This window comes from Panthera tigris, chromosome A2 (assembly GCF_018350195.1).
Source record: "Panthera tigris isolate Pti1 chromosome A2, P.tigris_Pti1_mat1.1, whole genome shotgun sequence".
NCBI lineage: Eukaryota > Metazoa > Chordata > Mammalia > Carnivora > Felidae > Panthera > Panthera tigris.
In genome coordinates, this window is record NC_056661.1 from 28,349,516 (window position 1) to 28,368,207 (window position 18,692).

The 18,692-nt window shown below is 40.4% G+C and overlaps 1 protein-coding gene across 5 annotated transcripts in view; it reads right to left on the bottom strand.

Annotated features, from left to right (window-relative positions):
• The window catches only part of FHIT (fragile histidine triad diadenosine triphosphatase), a 1,407,272-nt gene that overhangs the window by 985,431 nt on the left and 403,149 nt on the right, over positions 1-18,692 (bottom strand). The gene's annotated exons all lie outside the window — the stretch shown is intronic.

An 18,692-nucleotide genomic window follows, 5' to 3' on the forward strand; every position in this document is an offset into this window, starting at 1 on the left:
ACATTGAATAAAGCACATTACCCTCCATAGGATGAGTGGGCCTCATCCAATCAGCCTTAAGAAAAAAAGTGACTTCCCCTGAGGAAGAGAGATTCTGCCAGCAGGCTACCTTTAGACACTAGCAGCAAAATCAACTTTTCTCTGGGTCTCCAGCCTGCCAGCCTACCTTACAGACTTTGGACTTGCTAGTCTCCACAGTCACATTAGTCACTTTTTTTTTTTTAACATTTATTTATTATTATTGAGAGACAGAGCATGAGTATGGGAGGGGCAGAGAGAGGAGGAGACACAGAATCTGATACAGGATCCAGGCTCTGAGCTGTCAGCACAGAGCCCAATGTGGGGCTCGAACTCACAAACCATGAGATCATGACCTGAGCTGATGTTGGACACTTAACTGACTGAGCCACCCAGGCGCCCCTCACATTAGTCACTTTTAAATCAATTGATCAATCTCTCCCTCTCATATATATATATATATATATATATATATATATATATATATATGAGATACATATAGGTGACCCTGAATGACAGGGCACTGAACTGCCACAAATAAAAAAAAATGTGTATAACTTCTGATCCCCACAAAACTTAACTATGAATAGCCTACTGTTGACCAGAAGCCTTACCGATAACATAAACAGTTGATTAACAGCTATTTTGTATGTTATGTTTATTATATAATGTATTCTTACAATAAACCAAATGAGAGAAAAGAAAATGTTATTAAGAAAATCATAAGGAAGAGGGGAGCCCGAGTGGCTCAGTCGGTTGAGCGTCTGACTTTGGCTCAGGTCATGATCCCAGGGTCCATGAGTTCAAGCCCCACAGTGGGCTCTCTGCTGTCAGGGCAGAGTCTGCTTCAGATCCTCTGTCCTGCTCTCTCTCTCTGCCCCTCCCACTCTCTTTCAAAAGTAAATAAACTTTCAAAAAAAAATCATAAGGAAGAGAAAACACAGTCCTATAGAGTATTCATCGATACTGCAAGTTTACATCATCATTGTACACGATGAATCTCATGTCTGCCAGCCTACATCAATCTAGTCTTACATGACACAAAGCATTCTAGATGTTATACAATTACACACACTAGGCATCAAAAATGGAAACCTAATGTAAGGTCTCTGTGTGTATAAGTTCTGATAAATTTTAACTTTTCATAATAGATTTATGTATATTTTATGGTAGTAAATGACCAAATAGACTAGCATCTACTTATATTTTATGCTGTCATAACATACCCACCTTTTTTCTTATCTTTTGGCTATCTCCAGGCTACGTGGTTTGTGACTTTTTTCAAACTGCCATAAATCTCAAAAAGATTTCCAAAATGTTCATTGAAAAAAAATTGCATACAGACATGAGAGACAGAGAGAAAGAGGTCTCCCTTTATTGGTTCTGTTTCTCTGGAGGAAACAGAACCACAAGACTGTAACCAGGTGTCCATTTACTGCAGCTAAAAGGAATCTTCTCTGACATCTGAGACCTCCCACTTCCCAAGCCAGGTAACTGTGCATGTGCCCCTGTGACTTCCGGCCTCCAGATCTGCAGAGTGAGAAAAGGGGTGATACTGACTCCTTGGGCTGGTTGGAAGAACTGCATGAGACAGTGTGTGTAGAAGTGCTGTATACGTTATGTGGCCCAATGGAAATGTCAGGAAGCACTGTCATGACAGGCTCGCTGTGACAATTCACAGCCATAATTCTCCATTCATGGCTGCATTCATTTAAAATAGCAATTACCTTTAAATCTGACCATCATAAAGCCATTATGTTATAAGTCACTTATATCTCAATAAAGCTAGGGTGGAGGCAGAGTCGTTATAGAACATTTGGAAGTTCATTACAGCACAAGGAAGACAATGTTTAACTATCTTCACCCCATAGCTAATGCTACCTACTAGTACCTAGCATTTATTGAGTTCTAACTGTGTACCAGGCAGCATGTGAAGCACCATAATGCAAGATCTCTACCTTATGAAGGTAGGTACTATTTTGGTGTTTATTTTGTAGATGACAAAACTAAGGATTAGAGCAGGTAAAAACACACACACAAAAAAAAAAAAACCTTATCCCAGCAGATGCTGTTAGTAAGTGGCAAAGCCAGGATTCAAACCCTGAATTCCAAGTCTGAATGATGCCAAAGCCCATGCACTTAACTGCTAAGTTCCAAGGCAAGTGATGAGTTGTGCACTTTAATAACGTCTTTGCTAATGTAACAGCACTGCAGCCCGTCTTCGGGGTGAACTTGTTTCAAGCTTCTGTGCTCCTTACTTGCTGACCTAAGTCCCTCAATCTATAGCAGAAATAACTGACTTTCCTTGAGACCTGCAGACCACTGGCCTTGAGAAACGAAAGACCAAACTTCTCTAGAAGATGAGTACTGACTACATTGGGAAACAGCCACAAATGATGCCAGCGTGTCTGTTCAGGGTCACGTCAACGTAAGACTAACCACCTGAGCACCTGCCTCTTGTGCACATAGTCCCCCTCCCTTTCCCCATGACTTTTCCTTTAAAACCTTATGTTTACTCCCAGACAGAGAAGACAGTCTTGGAGACGTTAGTCTGCCATCTTCCCAGATTGCTGGCTTCCTGAATAAAGCAACCTAGTGGTCAGCAGATGAACCAGAGTTAGAATGGGTTCTCTCTCCAGTAACACTAATACGGAAATGGACTGTGACTGGGTAACCCTTAGGTGAATAAAAACAGTACATGCATATTCCACAGCATATAAACAAACTGAGATCATAGTATTACAGGGCTGCTAGCTCTCTTGCCCAGGGTAGCATTTTAATTCGAAATGAACCAGAAGACTCTTCCATATTAACGCCTGCTAACACTCACCTTCACTTCAGATAAAGATACCCTGTCTGTCAGGCACCCTGAAGTTCATCTGGAAGGCTGGGTTTATCCATTTCAAAGTGCCCATACATCCACAGTCTCACTTCATTTTCCCGAGAGCCCCCTGGGTCAAGAAGGGCATGTACTATTAACTCCATTTTCCAGGTGAAAGAACTGTCCCCTGAAGAGGTTAAGTAAGCCGCCCAAGGTCACACAGCAAACTAGTGGTACAAGCAGGATTGGAAAGCCCATCTCTCAACATCCAGCCCGGGACACTTTCCTGTCGCTTCCTCCACTCCTGAGGGGCTTAGGGTTGATACAGCATGCTATCAATTCCTCAGGGTAAAACCATCCTATCTGGGTGGGAAAGCGTATGCACATGCACGTGCACACATGTGTGTGCGTGTGCGCACGCACACACACACACACACACACACACAGGATACGCTGTAATTTCATCTGCCAAAATGGTTTTATAACGGTCCAGTTGAGGATGCAGAAAATCCAGGCTGCCTTTCAGAAACAGAGCCCAGAGGGTCAATTTGGTCATGAAACAGGATTTCTTCACTCATGAGTGGATGGGTGGGTGGGTGGAGGGTCGGACTGCATTAACAGCGGCTCAGGGGACTGTGGGATACAAGCTCATTTAATTTTCATTGCTCTTAGGCAGTGACAATGCAAACTGCAACTGGGAAACAGTTCTGCCCAAGAAAGAACATGGAGAAAAGCTGCATCTTAACTCTTCTGTGACTTTCTCCCCATTTCTAAATTGTAGGGTATTAAACAGTTCTTTGTGAAAAACAAGTTAATATTTTGACTCATTGTAGATGATATTTACAAAAAATAAAGAGCAAGGATGTGATGATTTAGGGAAAAAAAATCCCAGGATGAGATTATGGTCATATTAGGTCTTAACCTGAAACCAAAGAAAGTACACGTGGAGGTAACATCCCACATTGTCAATGCAGCACCAAAGCCACGACTATCACACGGAAATATTTGCTTTTCATAAACTAGTCAACCAGTCAGACACCTCCCTCAGTGGCACTGGCCTCAACAAAGCAGAAGTTAACTTTTCTCCTCAAGGCCAGTTGGATGAGTAGACATAATAAGGCAAAAACAGGAACTGCAGAATTTGAAGCTCAAAGACAAAAGACTGGTATTGGGGATAGAAGTTCCTAGGAAACTGAAAGAAGGTTAATAAACATGCTATCAAAACCAGCTCCAGTGACCTCTCATCAAGTGAGAAGCAGCACTAAAAGCTCGACCGCCTGCAATGTTACCTTTAAAATCATCAGAAAACCTCAAGTGTCTTTTTCTCTGTTACATTAGCAAGAGGAAGTTTAGGAAGTTGAGACACTGGGAGACGGGTCACCTTCTTGAAAACACATGTGCCCCAGACTCACAGATGTTCAAAATGTGGGCCATGTTTCCTTTCAAACAAGAACTAAGATTAGGGCTTAAAACACAAAGACGGTGATTTGAGGCCCACCAAAGTGGGCTGGGAGTGATCATAGTGGGAAAAGGTGAGAGAAAAACCAAGAAAAAAAAGCCAGTCAAAGGTGCGCTCACTAAAAATCTTGGCATCCAGGTCATCCAGCCACAGTATGATGTCCCAGGGAGAAACACGATCCGGGATCCAGAGATTTTTCACATTTCTACTTAGACACACAACAAAATGTAAAAGGGAAGAGCCCATTCTTGATGTGTAGAAAACACCAAAACTTATTCTCTTCTCATTGCTGCCTTTCTCAAAATGCCTCACAAGGTTGGCAACTGGCTCATGAACACAGTCCTTCTGGCCCTTACCCCAAACACTCTAGCACCCTAGCTGGGCAGCCTGAGTGGCTCACTCGTGCTCTCTCTTGACTCTATAATGTAGTTCAACACAACCTCTCAATTTCCTTAGTTTTCTTCCACTTCTGTTACTTTTGAGAGGACCTGGGAGTTTACCAAGGGAGCCCAAATTCTTTGTGTATGGAGGCTAGGGATGTGGTGAGGATCGTCAATACCCATGCATTAATAATTTTACTGTTAACACCTTATTACATCTTGTCTCTTTGAATTCCACTGTCTTAAACAAACTCAAAAGCTCGCACTTTAACAGAAGAGCCTTTTCAAATGGTAGACCAGGAATTCAAGACTCTAAGAGGTCCAAGATACTCAAATCTGACTCCAGAAATCATGGTCTTTGTGGAACATCAAAGATAACAACAGGAACTGGGGTTGAAAAGAGATCTTTTTCCCCACCTCATTTTGATCAAGCCAGTAAATGTTACTTCATGCCAGGCGGTAGGTGGTAGGAGTCCTTGTCCTTAAAGAAGTCACAATCTAATGCAGTGTTTCTCAAACTGTATTCCTCAGAGCACAAGTGTCCTTGTGAAAAGGGTTCCATGGCCCAACTACTTTAGAAAATGTGGCTTAGTCAAGCTCCTTTAGGATATTTTTCAAATCTACCCTAATTCTAAATTAAAGAAACTTTGTTTCTTTACTCCAGCATTTCTCAAACTTAACTCTGTACTGACCCATTTGCCTTGCAAAACACACACCTAGGGATGAGCTTACAAATGTTAATGTAAATGTAGAGGGATTCTACCTTTAGCTTAAACAAACAGATGAATAATTGGCGCCTTGAAGAGGAAATAAGGACAGGGAAAGCATTTTCATACAAAGCACATTGTACTTCAACCAAAAAGGCCAGTGAATTTAAATGTTGTCCAAACTGAGAGTGTCTCTGTCTGCTTGCTGCAATGAGAAAGTGAGCCATGAATAAAAATGGATTGTGTGGGGTATCCGTTTTCCTTGTGTAGGCAGTGGGAGGGGTATCCACCCTGCCAAAGAAATTGCAGTAAGATCAAATCCTTGGTATCCTTAGGGGTTACAGTGAGGAACACTTTCTGGCACCCAGCAAAGGGATGGTGAGAATCCCTTCATCAGCTCGTGCCATAGCACACGTCTGCAGTCAGCTGCAGCATCAATGGCTATTTTCTCACCAGGCCAGTTCGCTAGTATGATGTGAGAATTATTCCCAGAAGCTTAGCCTCAAGTCTGTTCTCTGGGACTCCAAATGATTCTTTGAAATGCCTCATATCCCTTAATAAATTCCTTTTCTATTACTAGCCAGAGCAGATTCTGGTGTTTGCAACTAATACTCCTGGCCATATTTTCTTCCCTCACTCTCAGTATCTGGGCAATTAACATTTGTAGCCTACCATTTCCCCTCAGGAAACTCTAATCTAGCAATACTTTTCTGTGGAATCTCCACTGCCCTCCTTTACCTTCAAGCTATACATAGTCAGTGAGACTGACCCCTAGTTCTAGAATCCCCCCTGTATTCCTTGCCAACTCAGTCTTCTTTCTTAGCCTAAGGCTAGTCTACTTATTGGATGAAATATACTTTTCTGTCGGTCAACATGGCAACATCGTTGGCTAAGTCAAAAGCGCAGCTCTTCATTTATCTTTTGAGTGGTAAATACGTCCCTGGATAGACCAGTGCTTTGAACCCAATATTTATCTCTCAACCTATCCCATTCTTCAATGATCATTTTGCTTTTTTTTTTTTTTTTTTTGGTTATGCTTTGCACAGCTCTTCCAAAGTGTTAAGAAATCTGTCAGAGTAATCTGAAATCGGGAGCTGAGTGGTCTGCGTATTAAAGCAGGTAAGAATGCCAGGAACTGTCCCATTTTCCAGCTTGGTGAGTGACTAGGAACTCAGGCAAATTAAAGGGGTATCCACAGCACCCCCTCAAAAGGAGGCACTCAGTGCCTTCACAGGCTTCCTGTTCAAGATCACAGAGTCAAGGCCATTGGGAAAGGTTACTTAAAAAGTACTCTAGGAAAATGTTTAAATAGTCCTCTTAGGGAAGCAAAAAGGCACATTTCTTGATGTAGTGGTTTTAAAAAAGATTTAGATCCAGCATGTGAATTCCCATAGAATCCTACTTAGCCCCCTTATCTATGTCAAAGCAAACTTAGTTTCACATCAACGGTGCTTCTCATTTATCTTAATGCTAAGGATTTATTTCTTATGCAAAATTGTTCATTTTTACCAGCTTGGAACTTAAAAAAAAAAATCACATTCTTTTCTTGTAGAATTTTCATTAAGCCAAGGTGTCATCAAGCTGAAAATCTGCAGACACAAACTTGGCTTCCTTTCACAAGAAACTCAGAGGAGTGCCTGAGCCAGGCAACAGCGGATTATCACAGGCATTGCTGACAGATTCTTAACAGCATTGGGAAAAGAAAAAAACACAGGTTGTATATAATGATTTACAAAGATTTCTACTCTAACCTAAAGTGGAACCAGTAAGTTAGTCTAGACTGCCCCATAACTGTCTGGCCAGGAAGCTGCATTCTTCAGGGGGAAAAAATGTTGTAGTTGAAACTCAGAATGGTTTTGTTCCCATGATGCGTACACCAGACCTGGATTAATAATCTGATACCTGGAAGCAGGCAGGTGATGACTGAGATAAAAATTAAACATACAGATGATGGGCTACATGGAAAGCTTGCATCTCATGTATTTATTCATTTAGGCACCATAGAGTCATAATCACAATGTCAGTGGGTAAAATCATTAAGCTGAACAAAATTATCAAATTACCTACGGAGTGTCATAGAAAAATAATGAGAGGATTTCAAGGAAAAAGAATCAGACTTCAATCAGGCATTTCAGGCAGAAAAACAGACACTAACAGTTATGATCTGCACAGCAATAGTCAAGGAAACATCGAAAGAGTTGAAAACCAACAATTAACCCAAGGTTAAAATGCAGAATATCAATATTTATTAGTGTACTTTATAACTCTGTGTCCAATTAAGCTCAAAAATCTCCTTAGACTTAATCCCCCTGATCAGATGGGTATCTAATACCTGTCAATGCAATTTTCTTGATTGCTAAGGAAACACTCTTTATTCATTTCATTAGTCTTTATCATCACTATATTAAATTATCCCACCTAGTGTTTTCCCCTGGCTACCATTCGTGTGCCATGACAACGTTTCTGTTTTCCAAAAGTCTCAGACCTTGGATGTCAATGGCGATTTGAATCTTCTTTTTTCTCATAAATTAAACCATCCCAGCACCTTGCAAATGACCAGGCAACCACTTTACGATTCTAACTTGTAACTTGAGCTTCCTACCAAGCTCTTTAATTAAGCCACAATATCATTGCTTCTCTGGTTTACAAGATAATCATCTAATTCCCTTTTGTTAAACTATTGGGCCTTTGGCCTTACGGTTTATTCACTTGGGAACTAGATTACAGCTTCCCAGACTAAAGCTACAGTGGCATTATTGTGACTTGTTACAAGTTTAATTAACGCCAAACAATGGCAGTCCAATTTCTGGCTTAATACCACCTCCTTTCATATAGCTGCACCCTCGTTTTGCCTTGCATAACCCTCTTGATTAGTATTTTCTCCAAGTATTCTCAACTCACTCCTCCTGTAGAATCACAACATTCCTACTGGAATGTGGAAGCTCAATTTTAAGACTTTAAAATATTGGGTCTGAGTTTTCAGTTACATGTTTGGTGGACCAGCTGAAGGAAGATAAGAAAATGTTAAAATTATCTTCATTGATGACACCATAATTGTTAGGACAAAGCCCATTTTATGAAACGTTTTCACATACCTTATTCAGATAGCTGGGCAGAGTGGATATTACTATGCCCTTTTTCTTGATTGCTGGTTTCCAAACTGTGTCAACGCCTACCATGCCCAAGACTTTGTTCCAACCAACATCACCTTATTTGTTTTTAACAGCATAAATAAGACCATTAGTTGAACACAGGGGATGTTGACTTTTAAATAAGGAAAGTTTGAAAACCTCTGTTACAGAAAAAGGAATCAAAAGTTCAGCATAGAAGTGAGTTTGCCAAAGTCAAACAGTGAATAATTGAAAAAACAGGGATGACAACTGGGGTTTCCTGCCTCCAAGGTCCAACATTTATTTCTGATACACTTACAGTCTCTGGTAAGGAGAATGCCCAAAAATGCATGTGTGAGTCCCTTCTCATGAGTTCTTTTTTTTTTTTTTTTTTTTTTTTAATAGCCTTCTTGTTGATTGCAAGACTTAGGCTCTAGACAAGCTAGATACCTCTTACTGATTCATTAAGTCATTCCTTTACAAGTAAGCCTGCCCTGTGCCAACCACTGTACTACCTTGGAAAACCAAAAAGCACACAGAAGAACTGAATACTCTTCCTGCACCAGTCAAGCATACCAGTGGGACATCCATGAAGGAATTAAAGACCCAGAGGAAATCACTGAAAATGTAGAACAAATGACATTATCAAGTCCTAAGGAAAGAAAAACTGGTGAGGAGGTTACTGCTAAGAGAGGAGGAAGAGAAAGAGAAACAAACAGAAGGAAACGATGAATTGCAGGAAATGGGGACAATCATTCTGAAGTTCTTTACCACTTTTCAACTTACAAACAAGGCAAATTGATAGCCACTTGACCTCTGCAGGGCTCAATCTTCTCATGTGCAAAGTTCATATGACATTACTTGTTCCCTCTACTCTGCAAAGTCCACTGTGAAAATACCACAAGATAAAATATTTTGATGGCTTTTAAAAAAGCATAAGGTCATCTACAAATAAAGTAACAGGAAAGGGTACTGCTTGGTTGAGTGATGAAAGATGTAAGGTAGTACAGTATTATTCTATTACTTTATCCAAAAATTGTTTTATAATATTTTAAAGTCATTATCATTTTTAAAAACTGATAATACTCAGTATAAATCTAATTGCAAAAAAGAGTCCCAAAGTTGAAGAACCTGGTCAAAGGAAAACCTTAGTATTCTACGCGGAAGGGCTCCATCATTGGTTCCAACTCTCACACCCTGAGAAATTTAAGTTTAATCACTCAAAATGTACTGACCGAGAAATTTTTATGGCATGTTCTATTCTAAGTTGTGGGGGAGGGGATGGTGAGCAAAACGTGCTTGGTCCCTGCCCTCATGGGACGTAATTCAACCAGTGGGGAGTAGAGGAGGGGTAGGATGATACCAATAAGCAAGGAAATAAATATGGGAACAAGAACACTTCAGTATGTATCCGTAAGACCATAAAACAGATGACGTCAGACATAGTGATTTACAAAGGAAGCAAGAGAGAGGCGGCCTTTTAGCTCAGGTGATTAGGGAAGGCCTTTCAGGGGAAGTAGCATGTAAGTAGAGACGAGAATAATACAATATTGAAATAATACAAAATCCTAGGCCAGATCTGCTGGATAACCCAAGGATAAGACTGTGAGGCAGGGATCAGATGCAAACCTGACTTGCTAGAGAGATAAGGGCATTAAGAGAGTATCATTGGGGTGCCTGGATGGCTCATTCAATTAAGTGTCTAACTTTGGCACAGGTCATGATGTCACAGTCATGGGTTCGAGCCCCATCTTGGGCTCTGTGCTGACAGCTTGGAGCTTGGAGCCTGCTTCAGATTCTTTGTCTCCCTCTCTCTCTCTGCCCCTCCCTAGCTCGCACTCTGTTTCTCTCTCTCTCAAAAAATAAATAAACATTAAAAAAATTTTTTTGTAAACAAATAAAAAAAGAGACTATCATTGTGGTGAGAAAATTAACCCTATCTTGATGCAGAGAAGCCAATTATAAGCTTGATGCTAACCCAGACAATCTCCCCTTATTTACCAGTTCACTTGGTTTCTGCTTTGGACACTTGAAAAAGGCTAGAAGAGGAAATTTGGACCCACCATACAAAGGGAGGCCATGGAGGCAACAGCCACATTTGTTCCTTGTTAGCCGTTCAATAGGTCATTGGAGGGTCAAGGAGTACTGACATGGCTTCCCCTATTGAACAATCCCAAGTTAGTGGGGGCTTAATATAGTCTGTAGTCCAAAGAAATCAGAGGAGTAAGGCTTTAGAAACTAAAGATGTGTTCTGTCAGTGGGAAGCCCTGAGAAGAATCAGATGGCTTCAAGATAAGGACCACTGTGCAAGGGGATACTGCTATTCCCATTCTCTGAAAGTTACTGCATGCTGCCATGTAGCTTGTTCTACAGATCTCTCCATCTACATTCCTGTAAGTCCTTCCTCCTCTCATCCCTTCAGGCCTTGGGGAGAAGACATGGGTGAGAGCCCCTACTAGTTCCAGGTTACTGCACTCTCCCCTGTGCGTGTACCAGGAAGATGGGGATCTGAACAAAGGCCAGAAATGTAGTTGGAATAGTCGGACTCTTGGGTGTTCTCCACAAAGAGATAATCATGGAAGCTGAATTCTAGATGCAGTTTCTAGGAAACACATCATCAAGAGACAAAAGCAATGGATTGATGAGTAACCTGTAGTTTACTAAGTGAGGAAGGAGGAAGAAACCTGGAAGATGAGAAGGAGAAATAATAGTTGGGAAAAAAAGAAGCAGGGACAGTGTTTTGCCCAGAAGCAAAAAGGAGAATCTTAAGAAGAAAGAGGAGGTCAGAGAGTGATGAAGGAGAACCCTTCAAAGTGATGAATGAGATCTTTGGTGCCAAATTGAAGGTAAAGATAAGAGTGGCCTGTTGCAGTGATGGAATCTGTAGGCCAGCACAAGTCCACAAGCCCATTTCCTCTACTGCAGGCAGAGAGCATACCATTAAACCCCCATGGAGGGAAGGGCCTCCTTGACTCATTCTGCCAACATTCACTATATTCCTGATGTGAGCAAAGGGCTGGAGGAGAATTTATTCACTACTGCAGCTTTGCTTGCTGCTGAATCTGAAAGCTGACCTTGGTGTGCTCTGAGTTTCATCTCAGAAAAAGCATAGCAATTGAGCAATTCCCCAGGCACAGGGGAACAGAATTTGAGAATGAAAGAAAAACAGGATTCCCTTCCTTCTTTGGGCCTCTGGGGCTTTGTTGCTGTGTCCTGTAGTTGCAAAAAGGGTAGAATGGGCACTAGGTGATTTCAATTCAATTTAAAGCAATAAGTATTTGCTGAAAATTTACATAGACTTAATAAGGAGACAGGTGCTATGGGAGACAGAACCAAATGAAATTTTCCCTACCCTCCAGGAGCAAAGAGCTTCATGCTAGAAACAATACCAAGGCACAGGCAAGAAATAGAGGGAAAAAAAATCACAATGCATTTTTCATGATTAGTGAAATGTATGGGATTATCTATGGGGATAAAGACAGAAAAATTCTATGTCTTATTTTTGTTGTTGCTGTTTATGTGTATGTGTTTTCTAACATTTCTCTATTTGGCATGAATTAGTATTAAAATCGGGAAGAAAATGCAATAATTTTTCGATAGCTCCCTTCTAAAAAGAAGATGTTGATCATCAAAACTAAAACAGCTGTGGGCGAATCCCAGGTGTGTTTCTTCCTAACTTGACCTTGCCAAATTCCTTAACCACTAGGTGCCTAAATTTTCTCATCTATAAAATCTGTACATAGGTGTTATCTGGTAAGTAGCCAGAAAACAAGACCTTATCCCACAAGAAACTTATGGGAATAAAAAAATCTTCAAATGTTACAAGCTTTCTTTAGTTGGCAACTTAAAACTAAAATTTGTAAAGTTACTAAGTTACTCATAAGGATCTCAAGAAGAAATGATGCTTTGGGGAGCCTGGGTGGCTCAGTCGGTTGAGCGTCCAACTTCAGTGCATGTCATGATCTCACGGTTTGTGGGTTCAAGCCCGGCATCAGGCTCTGTGCTGACAGCTCAGAGCCTGGAGCCTGTTTTGGATTCTGTATCTCTCTCTCTCTCCCCCTCTCCTGCTCATGCTCTGCCTCTCTCTGTCTCTCAAAAATAAATAAATGTTAAAAAATTTAAAAAAAAAGAAGAAATGATGCTTAAGAATGAAGATGGCTCAGACTCTAACTCCATCCATTACCTACCAATAACTGACCTCAAATGAGTTGTCTATTTTACCTCTCTGAATCTCAGTTACTTCATCTACAAAATGGGGCTAATAATAGAAACTATCTCCTAAAGACACTGAAGAAAATGCATGTGAAATGCTCTCATGGTACCTGGCTGAGAGTAAGTGCATAATTAATGGTTGTATGCAATTGTAATTATCATCTGTAAAGGCTAGTGTTGTTTCAGACAATTCTGAGAGAAGACAGACATGAAGAGGGGCATGTCTTTTTCATGTTTACATCACCAGTGCCTGGCACAGACCCTATCACAAAGTAAGTAGAGTGTTGATAAATGTTCATGAATAATGAACAAATATATGTGCTGATCTTGCCATTTTATCAAGGGTCACATCTGTATATTACACAACTGGCATAGACAAATGAAAAAGATACACTGTGAAGTGCTTAAATTCAATTCAATGAGCTTAAAAAGTAATTCATTTCATCGAGTTCCCTGAGTTTGCTCAGTAAGGGGTAGGAGAAGCCAGAGGCATTTTTACAGCTTGAATATACTACCTGGTTATTCAACTTCCAGTGAGAAGCGTAACCCACTGGGAAGAATCAGAGGGATTCTTTCATCTCTCAGAATCCTAGTAAATCATCTTCAAAGGAAAAGTCAGTGTAAAAAAAGAAAGCAGAGAGGAAATGAGGGAGGCGGGACAGAAACAAGACAAAAAAGAGAAGAAAAAAAAAAACCCCAGAAGATGGAGAGGAGAAAGGGTCTCTCCATCCTAGAGACATATTTTACTACCCCACACTGAGTGATATGCTATTTTGTCACATCTTCTTGCTACAGTTCCCAACGAAGGGATAAAGAGCAGGCAGCTTCCAAGTAATGACCCATATGGGTGAGATTTTGTTGCAGGTGTAAAGGGAATGCTTTCCTATATTGGAAAATATATATTGGCATAAGTGTCGCCAACTCTACCTAAAAGAGAAGAGCAAAGTATCAGAAAATGTGAATTCGAGAAAATCCCTAGGACAGCTTATGCATACTGTTTTCCTGAATGTTTATCCATCCTTCTGAGCACTGCTCAAATGTTACTTCATCAGAGAAGCCCTTCTTCACCACTCAGCCTGGGTTGGGCACTTTGTTATGTGCTCTAGCATCATCTGGTACCCTTCCACTAAGGGCAGGTACCACTGGTAATGAGGTAATTATTTAGGTAATTAAATGTTTAATATCTGTGTTTTCTACAGGATGCATGCCAGTTCCATGAGGGCAGTGTTCCTGTCTGCCTTTTCACTCTGAAATCACCTGAACTTGCATATGCCCCACAATGAAACAGAGAAGCAAATACATACAGATACAGTTTATTGTCATTATTTATGGATTCTCTATTTGTAAATTTGCCCACTCACTGAATTTAATCTGTAATTCTAAAATCAATGCTCATGGCACTTTTGCAGCCATTTGTGGACATGCATAGGGTGGGGAAAAATTTGTCCCCATCTGAGGTTGAACAAAATGACACTCTGCCTTCTTCTTCTTCTGTTTCAGAGAGAGAGAGAGAGAGAGAGGGAGAGAGAGAGAGAGTAAAGGAGAAGGGCAGAGGGAAAAGGGAAAGACAAAACTTTAGGCAGACTTCACACTCAGCACAGAGCCCAACATAGGGCTCGATCTTACAACCCTGGGATCACGTCCTGAGCTGAAATCAAGAGTCAGACATTCAACCCACTGAGCCACCCAGGTGTCCTGACCCTCTGCCTTCTTATTCCAACTCTCATGTAGTGCTTCAGGGCTACATAATGTTCCTAAGTGCAAGAAGGCGGTGATGTGCCTAATGGAGAAAATGTAAGTGTTAGATAAGCTTCATTTAGACATGAGTTATAGTGCAGTTGGCCATGTGTTCAGTGTTAACGAATCAACAATAAAAATTAAATAAGGTGTCTTTAAACAAAAACAAACATAAAACAAAATTATGTATTGGTCAGTTAACAAAAATGTGGCCAGAGACTTGCAGGAACCCTGAATTTCCTCTAAGAGCAATGGTTCAGCATTCATTAATTCAATGTTTGTAGTAACTTTATGGAACATAAATACTGTAAAAACTGACCTTCAACTGTATGTATTTTGAACATATACATGTATAATTAGTAAGTGTGTGTGTGCGTGTGTGTGTGTGTGTGCGCACATGTGTGTACGTTCAGTAGCTTTCATTCATTTTGGAGTCATACAACCTGTCTTAGAAACTGAGAAAGGTATGGATACTGGAGGATGAGGGGCAGTATATGGGGAAGCATATACATATATTGGGCCTTATGCTGCACAGCTACAGGGGAGGGGTAGGGGGTATTGACATTCACATTATAGTCTAAGGGAATGTTCTCACTCCATAGAGTTGTTCACTGTGGTGACACTTCACATCAAATACACACACACACACACACACACACACACACACACACACATACACATTTGCAATTATTCTGGGCATTCATGGTTTCCTGCTAGGTACCACAGGTTAAAACCCTAATAGACAGAGACATCAATATTAAGAGAGAGAGAGGTCAGAATAGACAAATACATATATATCCTATATGGCATATTCAATTTTACTTCAAATGGTTTACATTGGTTAAGATTTAAATTACCTGCATTTTACCCACTAATAACAATCACCAGACAATTCCAAATTTTATGTATCCCTAGAAGAAAGAAAATGTGTTATGAAGCACTTGTTTAAGCACTGGTTATGAAACACAGGTAGAAAACCAAGAGTTAAATATATATATATTGCAGAAAGAATATCGATGCTAGGGGCACCTGGGTGGCTCAGTCAGTTAATATTGATGTTAGGGGCACCTGGGTTTTGGCTCAGGTCATGATCTCACAGTTTGTGAGTTGGAGCCCCATATTGGGTTCTGCACTGTGGGCGCAGAGCCTGCTTGGGATTCTCTCACCTCTCCCCGACTGCCCCCACTCCACCTGTGTTCTCTCTTTTTCAAAATAAATAAATAAACTAAAAAAAAAGAAAGAAAATAGTATTTTTTTTTAAATGAAAATTGATATTAACCTTTTCATTTGCTTTCCTAAGATTCTCTGGATTCTCAGGTCTGAATGGCAGGCAGCAATATGAATTTAAGTTTTTGGACACCCAGATTCTTTGTATGTAACCATGAAGCACCTGATTCTGTGTCCCTTGAACAACAGACTATATTTCTTAGTGAAGCTTCTAATCAGATGGTTGGTTGAAGATGAAAATAGAACGAAAGAAAGAAATCCCTGTAAATGTTTCTGTGGAAATTCTGAATAATCATACTGTTAATAATTCAGTGTTGGTTGGAAACTATACAATCGTGAGTGATTTCTACGGACCAGAGTTGGCATATGTTGTACCACAGGTGGATGCGAGGTCACCAAGAAACCACTTCACAGTTTTCCCAGAAGTGTAGAGTCAAAAAGGTCACTTGTGGTAAAAGATCTTTCGGATTAGTCCTTTAAATCAATGCATGAATTAAAGACAATTTACATATAAATAGGCTAATACTCTGGCTTTGAAATTAAATGAATTTTTAAAAGATTTAAGTAACTGCAGAAAAGGTCAGTTAGGCATTAAGTATACATAATGTGATTTTTGAAAACTGCTTGTCTTGTTGGCTTATTAATATTTTGTATTCATTGTCAGTGTCGTTCTAAAAATTGTGTGCATAATTAGCAACACACCAAAGTCAAAGACAGGCCCCCCAAACTAAGGAAACACATCCCACAAGTCAGTAGTTGGTAGAAGAGGTTGAGAATCTGGACATAAAAATAGTCAACATTAACCTTTGCCCACATGTTACTGCACATGAGATTCAAACATATCACAACATATTCTAAACAAGCATGACATCGTTCCAGTGAAATTCACCTTGACATTCGGATTCACTGATAAATCACAGCTCTCCCAAAACACAAAAGCTATAGGTGGCCGACTGAGTTATCAGAGAGGAATCATGATCACTATCTGTAGTCCCAATTTGCCTCTTTGGGAGTATAAGCCTATAAACCTCTCTTCCAAGTATGATGAAGAGACAGAGCAGAATTTTTATAATATCAAACATAACCCCTGCCATCACATCTCTCATGAACATCAGAGTACTTTAAAAAAACGTTGGACCCCAGGATGAATATGTGGAGCACAGGGCACTTTTAGGGCAGTAACTCTAGTCTGCCCAATACTCTAATGATAGATACATGATGGGATGCATTTGTTCAAACACATAGAATGTATCACACAAAGAGTGAGTCCTAACATAAACTAGGGGCTTTAGCTAATAGTAATGTATCAATATGGATTCATCAATTATAAAGTGTATGACACCAATGAAGGTGTGAATAACAGGGGAAGCTAGGTATAGAGTAAAAGAGGGTACACAGGAACTTTGTCTTTTTGTTCAATTTATCTGAAAACCTAAACCTGCCCTAGAGAAACAAAGTCTATTGTTTTTTAAATGGTGGACCAAATTAATAATATACTCAAGACACTTTCTTTAGGTAAGTGGTTTTCAAGCTGTCCTCTGAGGAGCCCTCTCCATCCTAGGAGATGATTCACTGAGCAGCTGGCCTGGGGATATCTGAGGAAATGGAGCAGGAGAGAAGAGTGGGCAAGGAGAAGGAAGCCGCTCAAGCTGAGTCCAAACCCCCACCCCCATTTCAGAGAGAGCAACTCCCCTTTCATCTGTTGTACATATTGTTTTCCACAATGGAGTCCATTAAAGTGTAGGTTCGTCAGCTAAAAAAAAAAAAAAAAAAAAAAAAAAAAGCATGAAAACCGCTGATACAAACCCAACAAAATACCTGGCTAATAATGCCATCCACTAATGCTCTGAGCTACTGAATAAATACACATTGCACACAAACTTCCCACCTGACCATTATTACAGCCTATGACTGAGCTAAGCAGAAACTCAGTGAATAATACCTTGGAGGGAGTCCAAATGATCAGTACTTACTGACCATCAACCGTGTGTACCCAGTACTCCTCTAGGCTATGCAACATACTTTGAAGATACAAGTGAAATACAATGTTCTATGCCAGGCCTCAAGAAGCTTACCATATTAAGGAGAGATAAAGCTACTACACATAATAAAATATGGAAATAGAAGGTGTCTGAGGCCCCCAGCACCCAACGTAATGAGCTAAAACCAGATTTCAGGTCTTCTTTCGAGTATCAACAAATTGCCAGCCCTAAATGATGTTAAGAGCATGTACGAAAGAGAACATTCCAATCCCCAGATTTCCTAAATCTTTGTTTCCCTTTAAAAAGGCAAACTGCACGCTAACAAAGTGAGACAATCAGCAGTGGATAGTGTCTTTATTACAGACATACATAAAAAGGAACATGTAAGCAATGCTCAACTATTTTGTTATCTTCAGTTGCCTACATGCCTCTTTTTCACACTAGTGACTCCCCATCCAGTACTCACTAATGAGTCAGTTCCAAGGATCTTGCAGATGGTGGGCTGGCTCCAAACAAAGGCACAGTGAGCTGGAAGATTTGGTGACCTCTCTCAGGGGCTGTTGAGAGGTGCCCTGCCCTGACAGCAGCAGAGCAACCTCTAATCAAGATGGCTTGCTGCCTAAGACCTCCTCACCCTACCCCTGCAGAAATAAACACTTTAGACACCGTTCATCCCTCCAGTACCCAGCAGTACACTACAGAGAAAACATTCTGCTGTTTATGACAGGCACAGTGTTTTTTTTTAAAGACTGTATGTGTGTTATGCTATAAATTACCCTGTTTGTGGGTGTGAGAATAAATATCCGTGTATATAGATGTGTACACACACACACACACACACACACACACACACACACACATAGAGTATGTTACAGTTAAAACCATGCTGTCGACAGCCACTCAAATCCAGAGAAATTTATGGCTGTAAATACAGGCACACATTCAGGATAAAGACAGGAGAATTATAAATACTTTGATGATTACCAGAATAAGTAAACTGCCTGAGGAGCACAACCATTTGCAACATAGCCTTGCCAGT